General features: G+C 38.7%; 1 long non-coding RNA gene across 2 annotated transcripts; it reads right to left on the bottom strand.

The window, feature by feature from the left end:
- Positions 1-547: 547 nt before the first annotated feature.
- LOC112847344 (uncharacterized) lies at positions 548-2,313 on the bottom strand. Of its 2 annotated transcripts, none has more exons than XR_003220849.1 (3): positions 2,280-2,313; positions 740-858; positions 548-658 (listed from the first exon to the last, which is right to left on the bottom strand). It is a non-coding gene; the product is annotated as an uncharacterized LOC112847344 (long non-coding RNA). The 2 variants fall into 2 exon arrangements; XR_003220850.1 differs by having other exon boundaries at positions 549-655.
- Between the last annotated feature and the right edge of the window lie 11,094 nt (positions 2,314-13,407).

Raw genomic sequence — 13,407 nt, 5'->3', positions numbered from 1 at the left:
TACAGTACAGTGTGTGTGTGTGTGTGTGTGTGTGCAGGCAGAGAGGCAGCAGTAGGGTGATGTTGCTGCTGGTACCAAGGGAGACGAGTGATGACAGCAGTGAGCTGTGTCAACTTAATACCATTAGATGAATTATTCTCCCCATCAGTCAGTCTGGCTGTGGACACCAAGAAGCACAAGCTTGACAAGCTGCAGTCCAGCTGGTCCTCACCAATCATCTGTGTCTCACTGATGTCATTCTGCTACAGGGAGCACAGCAAACCTCAGAGCTTTGCTTTGTTCCCAATTTCCCCATTTCAAGTCTTTACTCAAAGAAATCCTAAAAAAAAAAAAAAAAAACCAAACGGGGGATGAAGATAAAAGAGAAAAAATGGTGCTTCCTCAAAGCATTACTTTATTGAATGGCATCATATTGTAAAATCAGCATTGAGTGAAGGTAAGAATGGCACAAATAAATCATAAAATTTCAGTCTTACTCTTTTTTAAGCCACTCTGGAACCCAATGTTAACATGCTACGAGCAGGATAACCTCATTAGGATTAAATGTTTCTCTTAGGACCGGTTAGTGATCTGTCTTGCTTAGCTGACTGCAAAAGAGTCTCCTGCAGGCCAAAGATGCTTCACTGGTTTTGATTCTGCTTGGCACCGCTGTCTCCTGCTGATGTTTAATCAAAGGTTTGGGAGGGTTTTTTTCACCTGCTGGGAAGGTGTTGATGTTGAAATGACAGTGATGAATTACCTTTATGCGCTGTGACCTCAGGTGGTACATTTGCACCCATCCTAATTTAATCTTCTCTTCTTTTTTTCCCCAACTTTGTTTTGGCAGGATGCAGTGAAGCTGGATGATTCTGGGTGACTCTAATCAACAGAAAATGAAATTTGGGTAAGTTGGCACAGGCAGTTCTAAGACTTGAAATAAGAAATTGGAACAAAAAAAGTAACACTGAGGTGATTTTAGACACTAAAAGTGGCTCTGTCTGTCACACAAGGACGAACCTTGTATGTAGAAAGGAGATTACAAATCATGGAAATGGTCACTGGTATGACAGAGTGAAAAATCACAGGCACTCAGTGTTGTCAAGGCTAGTCCAAGGACCCATCCAGTTATTTTAGGTCCATTAGGGTCAGTGTGTGTGTGTGTGTGTGTGTGTGTGTGTCTGCTGGGAGATGCAGAGCAAGGTGGCGCTTTCTTTTGTATTTCCAACACGTTCTCACTCCCAACTCGTCAAATGTGTGACGCATGGTCAGGCTCCCTCTGCTTCACTTATCGACGCGCAGGGTACCCCCCTGGCATCGAGAATTGACGTGCAGGGTCCTCCTATTGAATACTATAGCGCTCCCTAAACGTTGTTTATTGACGACAAGAGATTGCCGCGGAAGAGCCTGTTGTCCGTATATTTATATATTTCCGAAATCACATTGTAGTGACGTGTACTGAACACAATATATTATATAATGTAAACAACTACCTGAGAAACATCAGATACAGCAGATAAATTAATTATAGGCCATTACTTTTGTATCGTTTATTGCATCAGAGGGAGCCTGACCATGCGTCACACATTTGACGAATTGGGAGTGAGAACGTGTTGATTTTTGACGGGGCTCCAACACAAACGCAAAGCAGGAGATGAAGCATCGCCAAATATGTTTCCAAACCAACTTCCTTCCAAGCCAAAGACTAGAAAATATGGTGAAGCATATCTTCCCTTTGGCTTCACCTCCACAAGTGCCAAGGTAGGTCTCTCCTGCAAAATTAGTTTTCCCTGTGTCGGGAGCACGAGCTGGGCTCTCCAAATCACGGACAAACAGTATCCCACATTCTTGATTTTTAGTTCACAAACACTTCTTGTAATAACTAACTACTCCTGACATTTTGGACATGTTAGCTCTTTATACAGTAAAGTTACAGCGGGATACAAATAATATCAGGCTGATCCTGCCGTAATTTGTTCCCCCTGTTCAAATCACGGACAAACAGTTTCCCACAGCTGTTTATGTGTTTAAACCCATTTTGCACAGAGAGACATTGTTTGAAAAATGTATTGATAGTAATGTTGAATATTATTACACAGGAAAAAAAACAACTACACGTAAAATAATCACACCGTTAGGCCTCTGCCTTTCTAAATGGAGGGACAGTAACTGCGTGTGTATGTAAGCGTGTAAAACCTGCAGATAGTCAGATTAACAGTATTTCGTCTCTATCTGCCATTCTGCAATTCATCTCATGTAAACAATAACGTGGCGCACAGCGTGACGTGAAAAGAGGCACATACCTTTGACGTTGCGTGACGAACTCTGTAATCCTCGTCCACACGTAAACGCAAAAAAAGGAGTTTTAAATAATCTCCGTTTTCGGTGAATCGCAACGCCGTTTATGTGTTGACGAAAAGCCCAAACGCATAGAAACAGCTGAGTTTTCAAAAATACCCGTGTAGGTGTGGACGTAGCATAAAAGAGTTAGTGGTATATTTTATTACTACCTGTAATTTATTGCCGTTTACTTGTATTTGCTTAATTGTTTACTAAATGTTTGAGGTGTGAAATAAACCGCAATGGAGTTTGTAAACAAAATATGGGTGTGTGTGTTTGGAGGATGTGTTGGGGGGGGGTCGCGAACATTTTTCTTGTAAAAAAGGGGGGCCTGGCAAAAAAAGTTTATGATGTCATAGGAATTAGGTTGTCACATGACATATATGCAGTGTTGGGTAAGTTACTTTAAATTAGTAACTTAGTTACATTACTAGTTTACAGTTACATTACTAGCCTGCTTTTTACATCCAACACAAAAACTGCAGTCGTGGTGCTTTCGACTGTACTCAGAACTTGGAAATTCTGCCTTCTGAATAGGAAGATGTAGGTAACACCAGACTGCAGATGAGCTGCATACAGAGCTGGACTGGGACAAAAAAATTGTCCCGGGCATTTTGACTAGAGACCGGCCCACCATTATAGGAAAAATCATAAAGCCTTTGAATGAAAATAAACACTGTTGTGACAGTGATGTACACTGTTCTGATGGTAAATATGTATCAATCTATCAATTGTTTGTTGTAAGACTCAGATAATTATTTTTTTAAAAGCGAGACATTTTAAATGAGAATAATAAAGAAAACTATTTCCTTGTCCCCCCCTTTCCCTGTTCATGCCTTACATGGACCCCTGGCAACACTTTGCTAGATCCGCCCCTGCACAGTTACCAGCTGTCAGCTACGTAGAAAAGGATCCTGGTGTTATTTGTCTCTCAGAAACAGCTCATAACTTCCCTTCAACTCATCCATGTCACCTAAAAGGTAAACCTGTTTCTACATCACCTGTTCAGCTCTGATGATCCAGTAAGGACATCTCCTGGTTTCATCTGCATGTTTCCCTCTCACCAGATAACCAAACCGATATCATGACCAGCAGCTTTACAGCTGTGGCTCCAACAAACATCAGCTGATACTAGAAATTAATATTAAATAAATTCTAACAACAGCTGATCAAGCTTAAACGTGCTGCTGTTGTTTAACGCGACATCCGCTGGTTTCCTCTTTCTGGCGCAAAGTGGGCGATAAATAAACAAGAGAGAAAAGCCGATCAGCTGATCACTGATCAGTTTCGTGATTGAAGTAGAAACAGGAGAGAATGAGAGAAGAAGAGGCAGCTGTGCAGCTTCAGCTTTGTGTCTTTTTCATTGTAGCTGAAGTCCGGGACAAACTGTGTTCCTTTTCACCTCAGTACGAAACGCGTAATATTTTCTCTGAATACCAGACGACTCTGTTTTTTAGGGGACGGTTGGCAACTCTAATAATTAACCGTATGAACACAATAAAGTTCAACATCAGTAACATAGCACCCACCCAGCTGTATAGAAACTCCGTCATGCTAGCTAGCACGCAGTACGAAAATGTCAGCATACCGAAAATAAACTCCACCTAAACTTGGTTTATATCTGACTCCGATAGACTGCAGGTCATAACTTCTTACCTGAAGTTCAGTTCACCTGACACGCGGACCGGCGGCCGCTTCGGGTCTCTCCTCCTGCCTCCCTTTTCCTTCATCCACCTGCTGGCCTCCATCACTTGCTAATGTTATTGAATCTGTGGAAGCTCCGCGATATCCACCACACGAAGTAAAGTAACGAGCCTATCTAAATCCCAGTAACGAGTAACGCGTTCCTGGTTTTGGCATAATAACTAGTTACCGTGCTCGTTACCACAATAATAACGTAGTTACTGTAACGCGTTACTTAATAACGCGTTAGTCCCAACACTGCATATATGAATGGGGATTTTTTTTCTTTAACCTTTTATTTAAAAAAATAGTCATTGGAAAAACATACATGAAACAAATATATATATGTAAAGTGCTGTCAAAATTAACACGTTAACGCAAATTAATCCGCCATCACAGTCAACGCGATTAAAAAATTTTAACGCAAGTAACGCATCTGGAGTGGAGAATGACTCAAAATTTCTGAAATGTTTCTGTCAACGCATTTCGGGCAGGTAGAGTTACCTTCGCACATGCGCAAATGGGCAGCTGAACCAGTCAACTCAATATGGAAGGTGATAAATGCACTCTTGATGGGAAATTTGAGTTTTTAAAAAAAAAATAAGACGAAACAGTTGACTGACATAAAGTATTATGCACATTGTGCAAGAAGGAATTTTCTTTTCACTGAAGCACCTCCAGCTTAAAATATCACATTGATGCGAATACGTTAGCCGGGGATGCTGCTAGCACTTTTTCTAACGCGTCACCCAGCTTGCGACAAACCACCTACGGAGCATCGGGGACTCAGTAAGTCTACCTCGGACATATTGACTGACACTCTTTACATAGCTTTGGTTCCTCATTTTATGGACTTGAAGTGCCTCCCCAAAGAGTGACAGAGAGAGTGGATAAATGTTTACAGAGTGTTTTGTTAATATGAATGTTCAAGATGTTCAATAAACATATTAAGTGTATATTTTTTCCCTTTTTTCTCGATTCTGTTTGCTCATGCAAAATGAAATGTGATTAATATAAAATAAAAATGAATATCTAATCGTGATTAATCAAAATTAATCCACAGTAACCCTGTGATGAATCTGATTAAAATTTTTAATTGTTTGACAGCACTAATATATATATAATATATTAGTATATACTTACCTGTTAGTATATAGGTTTTTTAAACAGTTGTATTTCACAGGAGAGAACCAATGCTAAAAGACTGAAGAAAACTATTCAAATTCTCTTTGAAATTAAGCACACATTCTTTGTGTTTATTCTGCATTTACTTCATTATATTGCATAAATTTCAGTTACAAGCTTAAATATAAATTGAAAAAATGTAATTGCAACCGGCCTACTGAACAAGTAATTGCGATTAATCGCGATTAATTACAGAAAATTGTGCAATTAATTAGTTAATTTTTTAAATCTATTGACGGTCACTCTGGCACAGCTGGCTGCGGGCGGAGCTCATGGGCACGTCACTGCAACCCCCCCTGGCTTCTGCTCCGCGGCTGCTGAGTGACCCCTCATCTGGGGCTCTCCTCAGCTCTTTCCGGGAGAGTGGCACGGTTGCCCCTCCGTTGGTCCTTGGTCTCTTGTGCTCTGAGGGCCTCTGGATGTCTGGAGCCTGGATCTCCTCCATACCTGCTTCATGCCCTGGAGGACGGGGCTATGGCTCCCCACACCCTCTAGCACAGGGGTCTGCAACCTTTTACACCCAAAGAGCCATTTGGACCCGGTTTCCACGCAAAAGAAAACACTGGGAGCCGCAAATACTTTTTGACATCTAAAATGAAGATAACACTGTATATATTGTTTTTTATCTTTATGCTTTGTGTGAACAACTAAGGCGTGTTGCTTATGAAATCCATGAAGTGCTACAGAGAAAATTAAATTATATTTATGTAATCAACACATTTTGAACTCTTAAAGAAATATAACAAAAGGAAAGACACCAACCTGAACTAAAAATATCCATGTAGCAAACAAAAACTGTTGTCAGCCGCCACCCTTATATCGCCTTTGGGCTTTTGGAGCCTTGACCTGACTCTTAAAAAATAATTGGAAAAAAGCACTATGCTGCTGAAAAATGAAAAATAGATATTTGCAAAATTCTGCCTAAATATGTATTTTACCTGGTTAATGCGTGCGGCGGGGCGTGGTTTGCAGCGCCGCTGCAGGGGAGGCGGACGCATCTGAGCGACACCCGCAATCATGCCTCGCTGCCTTTACGTCTGCGCTATCTGTGCTGTTGTGTTGTTGGTGGTGTATGTCGGGCTGTGAGCTGAAAAGCTACAGCCGGCTGTATGCGTACAGCAACCGTGTGTGAAAAGTGCTCAATAAAGAGATGCTCAAAAGCATGCTCATGGAAACATCGTCGGGTCTGCCGTGATTTGTTTACAATGGGACTTCTGCTCCTGAACCTCTGCGCACAGAGTCCGCAAATCGGGGCTATACGAAGTCAGTTTACGCAGGACTGTAAGCTGTCATCTGTCAGGCGTGAACGGTGTTTGTCTTTAACATAGTTCACGGTGGAGAACAGCTGCTGACATAATGTGGATCCGAAGATCCATAATTGGCCTACCTGGGGTTGAAAGTATCGATAAATGCACGGCGTTTCGGCGGGTATACCGGCTTCCGCGAGTGTGACTCTTATTTTGAGCGATGAAAAAATAATAGAATATAATTTTATTTTTATATTTCAATATCACAATAATCTTCCAATTTAGAACTACGAGTTAAAAAGAACTAACATAAATAAAATACACTTCAGCTAAATACCTCTAATTTATTTTCCCAAACCACGCGGAGCCGCAGTATAAGGACTAAAGAGCCGCATGCGGCTCCGGAGCCGCAGGTTGCCGACCCCTGCTCTAGCAGATCATTACATGAAGGAACCTGTTAAATACAAGCGCGCTCATGCTCACAGGTGTACACACGGGTGCTCACACACACAAACTACACCCTTTTTGGCTCCTACCTCAAAGCACACTGTGCGCTGTCGATCTTACGTGCTGCACAATAATATTCAATATTTAGTATTTACTGTTATATTCACATAGATCATCGCAATGATGTTGTTTATTATATTGCTCTTTTTTTTTGCTTGTTTTCTCTTTTTTCTTTCTCAACAGGTGATCCAGGTGATTGATATATGTATTTTTTGTCTGTTTGTTTTTTGCCCTTTATCAGCGTTCCTCTTCCCTGCTGTTTTTCTTTCCCTCTTTCTTTCTCCCTTTTCTTTTCCCCAGTCAAGTCTGTCCCGTATTTAGCAAGTGAAAATAAAATAAAATAAACAATAAAAGCAAAGGTGAATCAAATAGACCAATACGGCAAGGCCGGGATGGTCCATTTGTTAAAGTAAATCCGTTGGGCATCTTTCTTTGCCTTTAGACAATAATTCTGATGGCAAAAGAACCAAATGGGACAGGCGAAAATAAAAATAAAAATCTATTGTCAGCACTAATATGCATTTGTTTTTTATAAACTGTTTAATAGGATATTGTAACCCAGGATAATATGGTTTGGTGTGAATTGTATTTTATACATTTGGGAATTGTATTCACATGAGTGTGAGTAGTTGTAATTTCATTGCTGTGGTTCTTTTGTTCCATTGTCAAATTTGCTCATGGCAGCCAAATAATTTAATGTGGGCATCTAATCGTCACTGTTGTCACTAGTCACCCCAGAAAGCAAACAATAATTTAATATACGTTAAATCAGAGTTATACTGTTATGGAGGTATGTAAGGATGACACGAAAACTCACATTTTACTCCAACTTTAATCTCAGCTTCACTCAACTGGTTTCACAACGTGCCAAAACATCTCCTAGAACCCAGAAACATTACTCATCCCACTTTTCTTCTTGCTGGGTGTGAGTGGAAACCCTGATGGTCCGCCACGCTGTCAACTTAATTTTCATTGAATTCTGACCACTTTTGCACCCTCAGTTAATATTAAAACAATGTGAAAGTAACTACTAAAGACCAAGAGGACATAAGTGGAAATTCAACTGATGTTAAACAAAACAAATTAACTAAAATACTTCAGATTAATATATTTTACTTATCTAATATTGTGATAAATGATGTAATGGTGTTGATTAAAACATTTTAACAGTTCTATTAAAGACTAGTCTCTAACATATAAGCAGCAAAAGACAACTTTACATCAGGCTATTTAATTTATGAAATCAAGATTAGTTTACAATAATTTTGGTGAATTCACTCCTGCACTGAATGATGTCCTTCTCTAGTCTGGATCCTAACTGGGAGCTACCTATAGTTAAAGGAGAACTCACAGACTGTCACTGCTTCAATTTGCCGAGTCGCTTCATCTACAAAAGAAAGCAAAACCAAAAAGTGAATGAAGGACATGAAAAAGTTAAGGAAAGGGCATACTTTGGTCAGATTTGAAATTTTCCACCTAAGACATCTCTCTCTGTTTCACTAACTCATCCTAGCTAATATAATCCGCCTTTAGTATCAGTTACGTTAGCAATCTAACTTCAGTTAATGACATTTTTGATGTGTCTAATAATGACCATGGTGACAGTCATACATCTACAATATATGTACAGATGGGCTGTACCACTGTGAGAGGGGTGCGATGGAACAGTCTAACTGATAACAACTTTTCAACTATAAATCACACTGTCATACACATACACTGTCAGATTTCATCAGTATTTTAACATTGATCCAACATTTATATAGCACTGAGATTTCAATCTTGACTATAATGATAATGTGGATGAAAACTCTACATCAGTTTAATGTCATCTTACTATCTGGGGCATTTTATCTACCTCACATCTATACCAATTTAGAATCACCAGATCTCCCCTGTGCTTTGAACCTCAGTGTGTATTTAGTGCAACAGAGAGCTTGGATAACCTCCAGCTCTATTGGAAATTGCAAAATCATGCCACCTTTCCTAAGCAGTCGTTCCACTGCACATTCAGACTGCCAGTTTCCACCGTGTTCACCTTGCTTTACCCGTCCAAATGGATGGACTCATAACCACTGCTACATTATCAAGTGGAGTTATTCTTGTATTTAGCACATTTAGTACGGTACACCAGATATCACTAAAAGACCTTTAATCTCTTTGCTGTTTACCCCTCAAGATCTCTCTCTAACTTGGAAAGTCATATATTGTATTTCTGATAATAAATTGTACTGTTAAAAAATGCAACTGTGAACGTGGGAGCCATTATATAGATATAAGTGTGCAGATGTCTGTACATGCATCTCTATCATTTTTAAAAATGCTGCAGATTTGGTGACAAGTTCAGTAAAATCAGAAACTTGATTTTTCTTTGTTACATAATTGATAATCTGTGCAAACATGGTGCAACATAGTGCAGGATTTGGTAAAAAATTGTTAGTGGCAAGTGACAATGTTGTAAATGTGATCATTTGAAAATGTAAGTACTTGCAGAGAATTATAGAACTATAAAGTGTTGCATGTTTTTATTTATCTGTTTCCTACCTTGTTAAAACATTGTTCATAATTATGGTGAGAAATCATTAACATAATCAGTGTCTTTACATACATCATATCATTAATTATTAATGATAACATAGAGTTAAATATAATTGAGCAAATTTGTTATTTCAGAAGTGTGTATCAAACTAATAACCCTTCAAATTAATCAGTACCCAAGAAGTAGCTCTCAGTTTCAAAAGGGTTGGTGACCCCTATTTTGGATCATTCAAATTTAAAATAATTGGGAATTAATTTTTGTGACATTGATAGTAGTGTCTTACAATTTGACATACGTTATTATGAGGTCAGACTCAATCAGTGCTTCTGGCACCAGTCTGACTGTACTGTAAACTAATGAAAAATGTCTAAACTAATAAACTCCATCTGTAGTTCTGTTTGAACATTTTGTACAGACTCCTGACATTGTTTCAATGGTTCTAAAGTTTAGATGGACACTGTTACAACTGCCCCCTAAATAAGTAAGGCTTATATATATATATATATATATATATATATATATACATATATATATATATACATATATATATATATATATATATATATATATATATATATATATATATACATATATATATATATAGATAGATAGATAGATAGATAGATAAAATCTCTGCTTTTCATCAGTCTTAATAATGCATATTATGCATGTGTTTCTCTTGTATTAAACATCTGCTGAAATTCTGGCCGGTTACATAAGGGAAACAACTCTGTGTTACTTGTCTATTCCTTTCTTTATTGAGTGAAACAAACCACGAGATCATGACAGATACTGGTAATAATGTAAAACATAAATGTGCTGCCCCACTACACATGCAGTTATCACCTGTTTGTTGCTTTTATTCTAAAGATGAATTATTCTTGAATGAAGACATTGATTTGAGACAAGTAAAAATATGGTTGATTGTGTTTATTGTTAGTTAAGAAAAGTTAAGTGAGGGTGAAAAAAGAAAAGAAAAAAGATGAAGAAGGCAGGGGAGAAAGGAAAAAATGGAGAGTGATGGAGAGGTGGTAGGAGAGAAAGGGAGAAGAGATGAAAATAAAGGGATAGAAAGGAGGAAAGAGACAGAGGAGAGAAAACCCCAACAATCCCCTCTGAGCAAGCACTAGGCGACTGTGGTTAGGAAAAACTCCCTATAAGGAAGAAACCTATTGCAGAACCAGGCTCAGTGAGGATCATCTGCCTTGACTAGTTGGGGGGTAAGGGTGAAAAAAGAAAAGAAAAAGGATGAAGAGGAGAGGGGAGAAAGAAAAAACGGGGAGTGATGGAGAGTTGGTAGGGGAGAAAGGGAGAAGAGATGAAAATAAAGGGATAGAAAGGAGGAAAGAGACAGAGGAGAGAAAACCCCAACAATCCCCTCTGAGCAAGCACTAGGCGACTGTGGTTAGGAAAAACTCCCTTTTAAAAGGAAGAAACCTATTGCAGAACCAGGCTCAGTGAGGGTCATCTGCCTTGACTAGTTGGGGGGTAAGGGGGAAAAAAGAAAAGAAAAAGGATGAAGAGGAGAGGGGAGAAAGAAAAAACGGGGAGTGATGAGAGTTGGTAGGGGAGAAAGGGAGAGAAGGGAGGTAGAAGGGTGAGGAGATAGAAAAGAGGTGGATGAAGAGGAGGCTATCTCCATTTCATTGTCTTTGCACCTGAAGTTGTTATTAAGTTCTGTTTTTCCTGAGCATTTCATTTTTTTTGCATTTTAAGTTGTTATTAAGTCTCTCGAGCTCTGCGTTTTTCCTGAGCATTTCCTTGTTTCTGCATTTTAAGTTCTTATTAACTTTCTCGAGCTCTGTGTTTTTCCTCAGCATTTCATTGTTTTGGTATTTTAAGTTCTTAAGAAGTTTCTCGAGCTCCGTGTTCTTTCTCAGCATTTCCTTGTTTCTGCATTTTAAGTTGTAATTAAGTTTCTCGAGCTCTGTGTTTTTCCTGGGCGTTTCATTGGTTTTGTATTTTAGGTTCTGATTAAGTTTCTTGAGCTCAGTGTTTTCCCTAAGCATTTTGTTGTTTTTGTAGCTTAAGTTCTTATTAAGTTCCTCGAGTTCTCTGTTTTCCCTGAGCATATCATACCTTTTGCACTTTAGGTTCTTATTCGTTTCCTCGAGTTCTATGTTTTCCCTGAGCATTTCATAGTTTTTGCACTTTAGGTTCTTATTCGTTTCCTCGAGTTCTATGTTTTCCCTGAGCATTTTCTTGTTTTTGTATTTTAAGTTGTTATGAAGTTCCTCGAGCACTGTGTTCTTTCTCAGCATTTCGTTGTTTTTGTATTTTAAGTTCTTATTAATTTCCTCAAGCTCTGTGTTTTCCCTGAGCATTTTCTTGTTTTTGTACTTTAAGTTCTTATTAAGTTCCTCGAGTTCTGTGTTTTCCCTGAGCATTTTCTTGTTTTTGTACTTTAAGTTCTTATTAAGTTCCTCGAGTTCTGTGTTTTCCCTGGGCATTTTCTTGTTTTTGTATTTTAAGTTGTTATTAAGTTCCTCGAGTTCTGTGTTCTTTTTTAGGATTTCACTGTATTTGTATTTTAAGTTGTTATTATGTTCCTTGAGCACTGTGTTCTTTCTCAGGATTTCATCGTTTTTGTATTTTAATCTGTTATTAAGTTCCTCAAGCTCTGAGTTCTTTTTTAGCATTTCACTGCCTTTGCATTTTAAGTTGTTATTATGTTCCTCAAGCTCTGAGTTCTTTCTTAGCATTTCAATCAAAGTAGACTGCATGCCTGAGCATTGTTTTTTCAGTTTTTCCCTTTCTCCTTCTAGTTCCATGATTTTCTCCTTCATTTCATTAGAACATCCGTGTAGTTGTAGATTTTTCCTTTCTAAGTCTTGGAGAATAAGTTGTGTCTTTTTGTGCATTTTTTCCTGTTGCTGTTTCTCCTGAAGAAACTCTTTGTTTTTCTCCAGGGCTTCATCAAGTTTTACTTGAAGCTGCAGATTCTTGTACTCAGTGTCTTGGAGATTCCCATAGAGCTCCTGATTAATAGCTTCTGTTTGTTGAAGCTGGTGGGACATTTTTCTTAACTGGTCGCAGTTCTGCTTGTTTGTTGTCATCAGGCTTACAGTATGCTGCGGATCTTCAATAAAGATTATTTCCCAGCCCTTATTTTCAATAGCTACGTTGGGCTGGTTTTGTGTCTTTTTATTTTCTTCGTCTTGTTGGTTCATGAGACTTTCATCGTGAACCATTTCTGCATTTCTGTGCAGTGCTTCGTTAAGCTTTACTTGCAAGACTTTATTTTGTTTCTTCATGTTCTGAAGTTTACATTCCATTTTTTTCTCCTTTCTTTCCTTTTGTTTTTTCTCTTGAAGCAACTCTTTGTTTTTTCCTGGGCTTCATCAAGTTGTACTCCCATCTCCTGGTTCTTTCTCTTAGTGTCTTGGAGATTCTCATAGAGCTCCTCATTAATATCTTCTGATTCTTCAAGCTGGTGGGACATTTTTCTTAATTCAGCACAGTTGTGCTTGTTTCTTGTCGCCAGGTTAAGAATCTTCTCCTTTGCTTGCTTAAACATTATTTCCCAGCCCTTATTTATATTATCCACATTGGGCTGCCTTCGCTTTTCATTTTCTTGTTCTCGTTGGTTCTTGACAAATTCATTATGCCTTTCTTCCAACTGTTTATTTAGGGCCTCCATGTGTCTGCACTTCCTTACAAGCTGAATTTTCTCTGCTTTGATTTGTTTAATCATGTTGTCCAGAGTTTGGTTTTCCTGCCTACTTTCAGCTAATGCCTTTTTGATGGATAAAACGTCATCTGGGGCATTTTTCTGGGCATCCTCAAGCAGAGGGCCAACGTAAGTTTCTTGTTTTTTGCTGTGTTTTCTCTGAGACATGTTGTAATCTTAACAAAATGTTTCTCAGGCGTATGTTTGAAAGCTGCTATCACGACTGCTGCGAATAAACTGACTGAAGTTTGCAGTGCTCA

The sequence above is a fragment of the Oreochromis niloticus genome, linkage group LG7 (genome assembly GCF_001858045.2).
Source record: "Oreochromis niloticus isolate F11D_XX linkage group LG7, O_niloticus_UMD_NMBU, whole genome shotgun sequence".
NCBI lineage: Eukaryota > Metazoa > Chordata > Actinopteri > Cichliformes > Cichlidae > Oreochromis > Oreochromis niloticus.
This window is presented reverse-complemented; position numbering and strand designations above follow the sequence as displayed.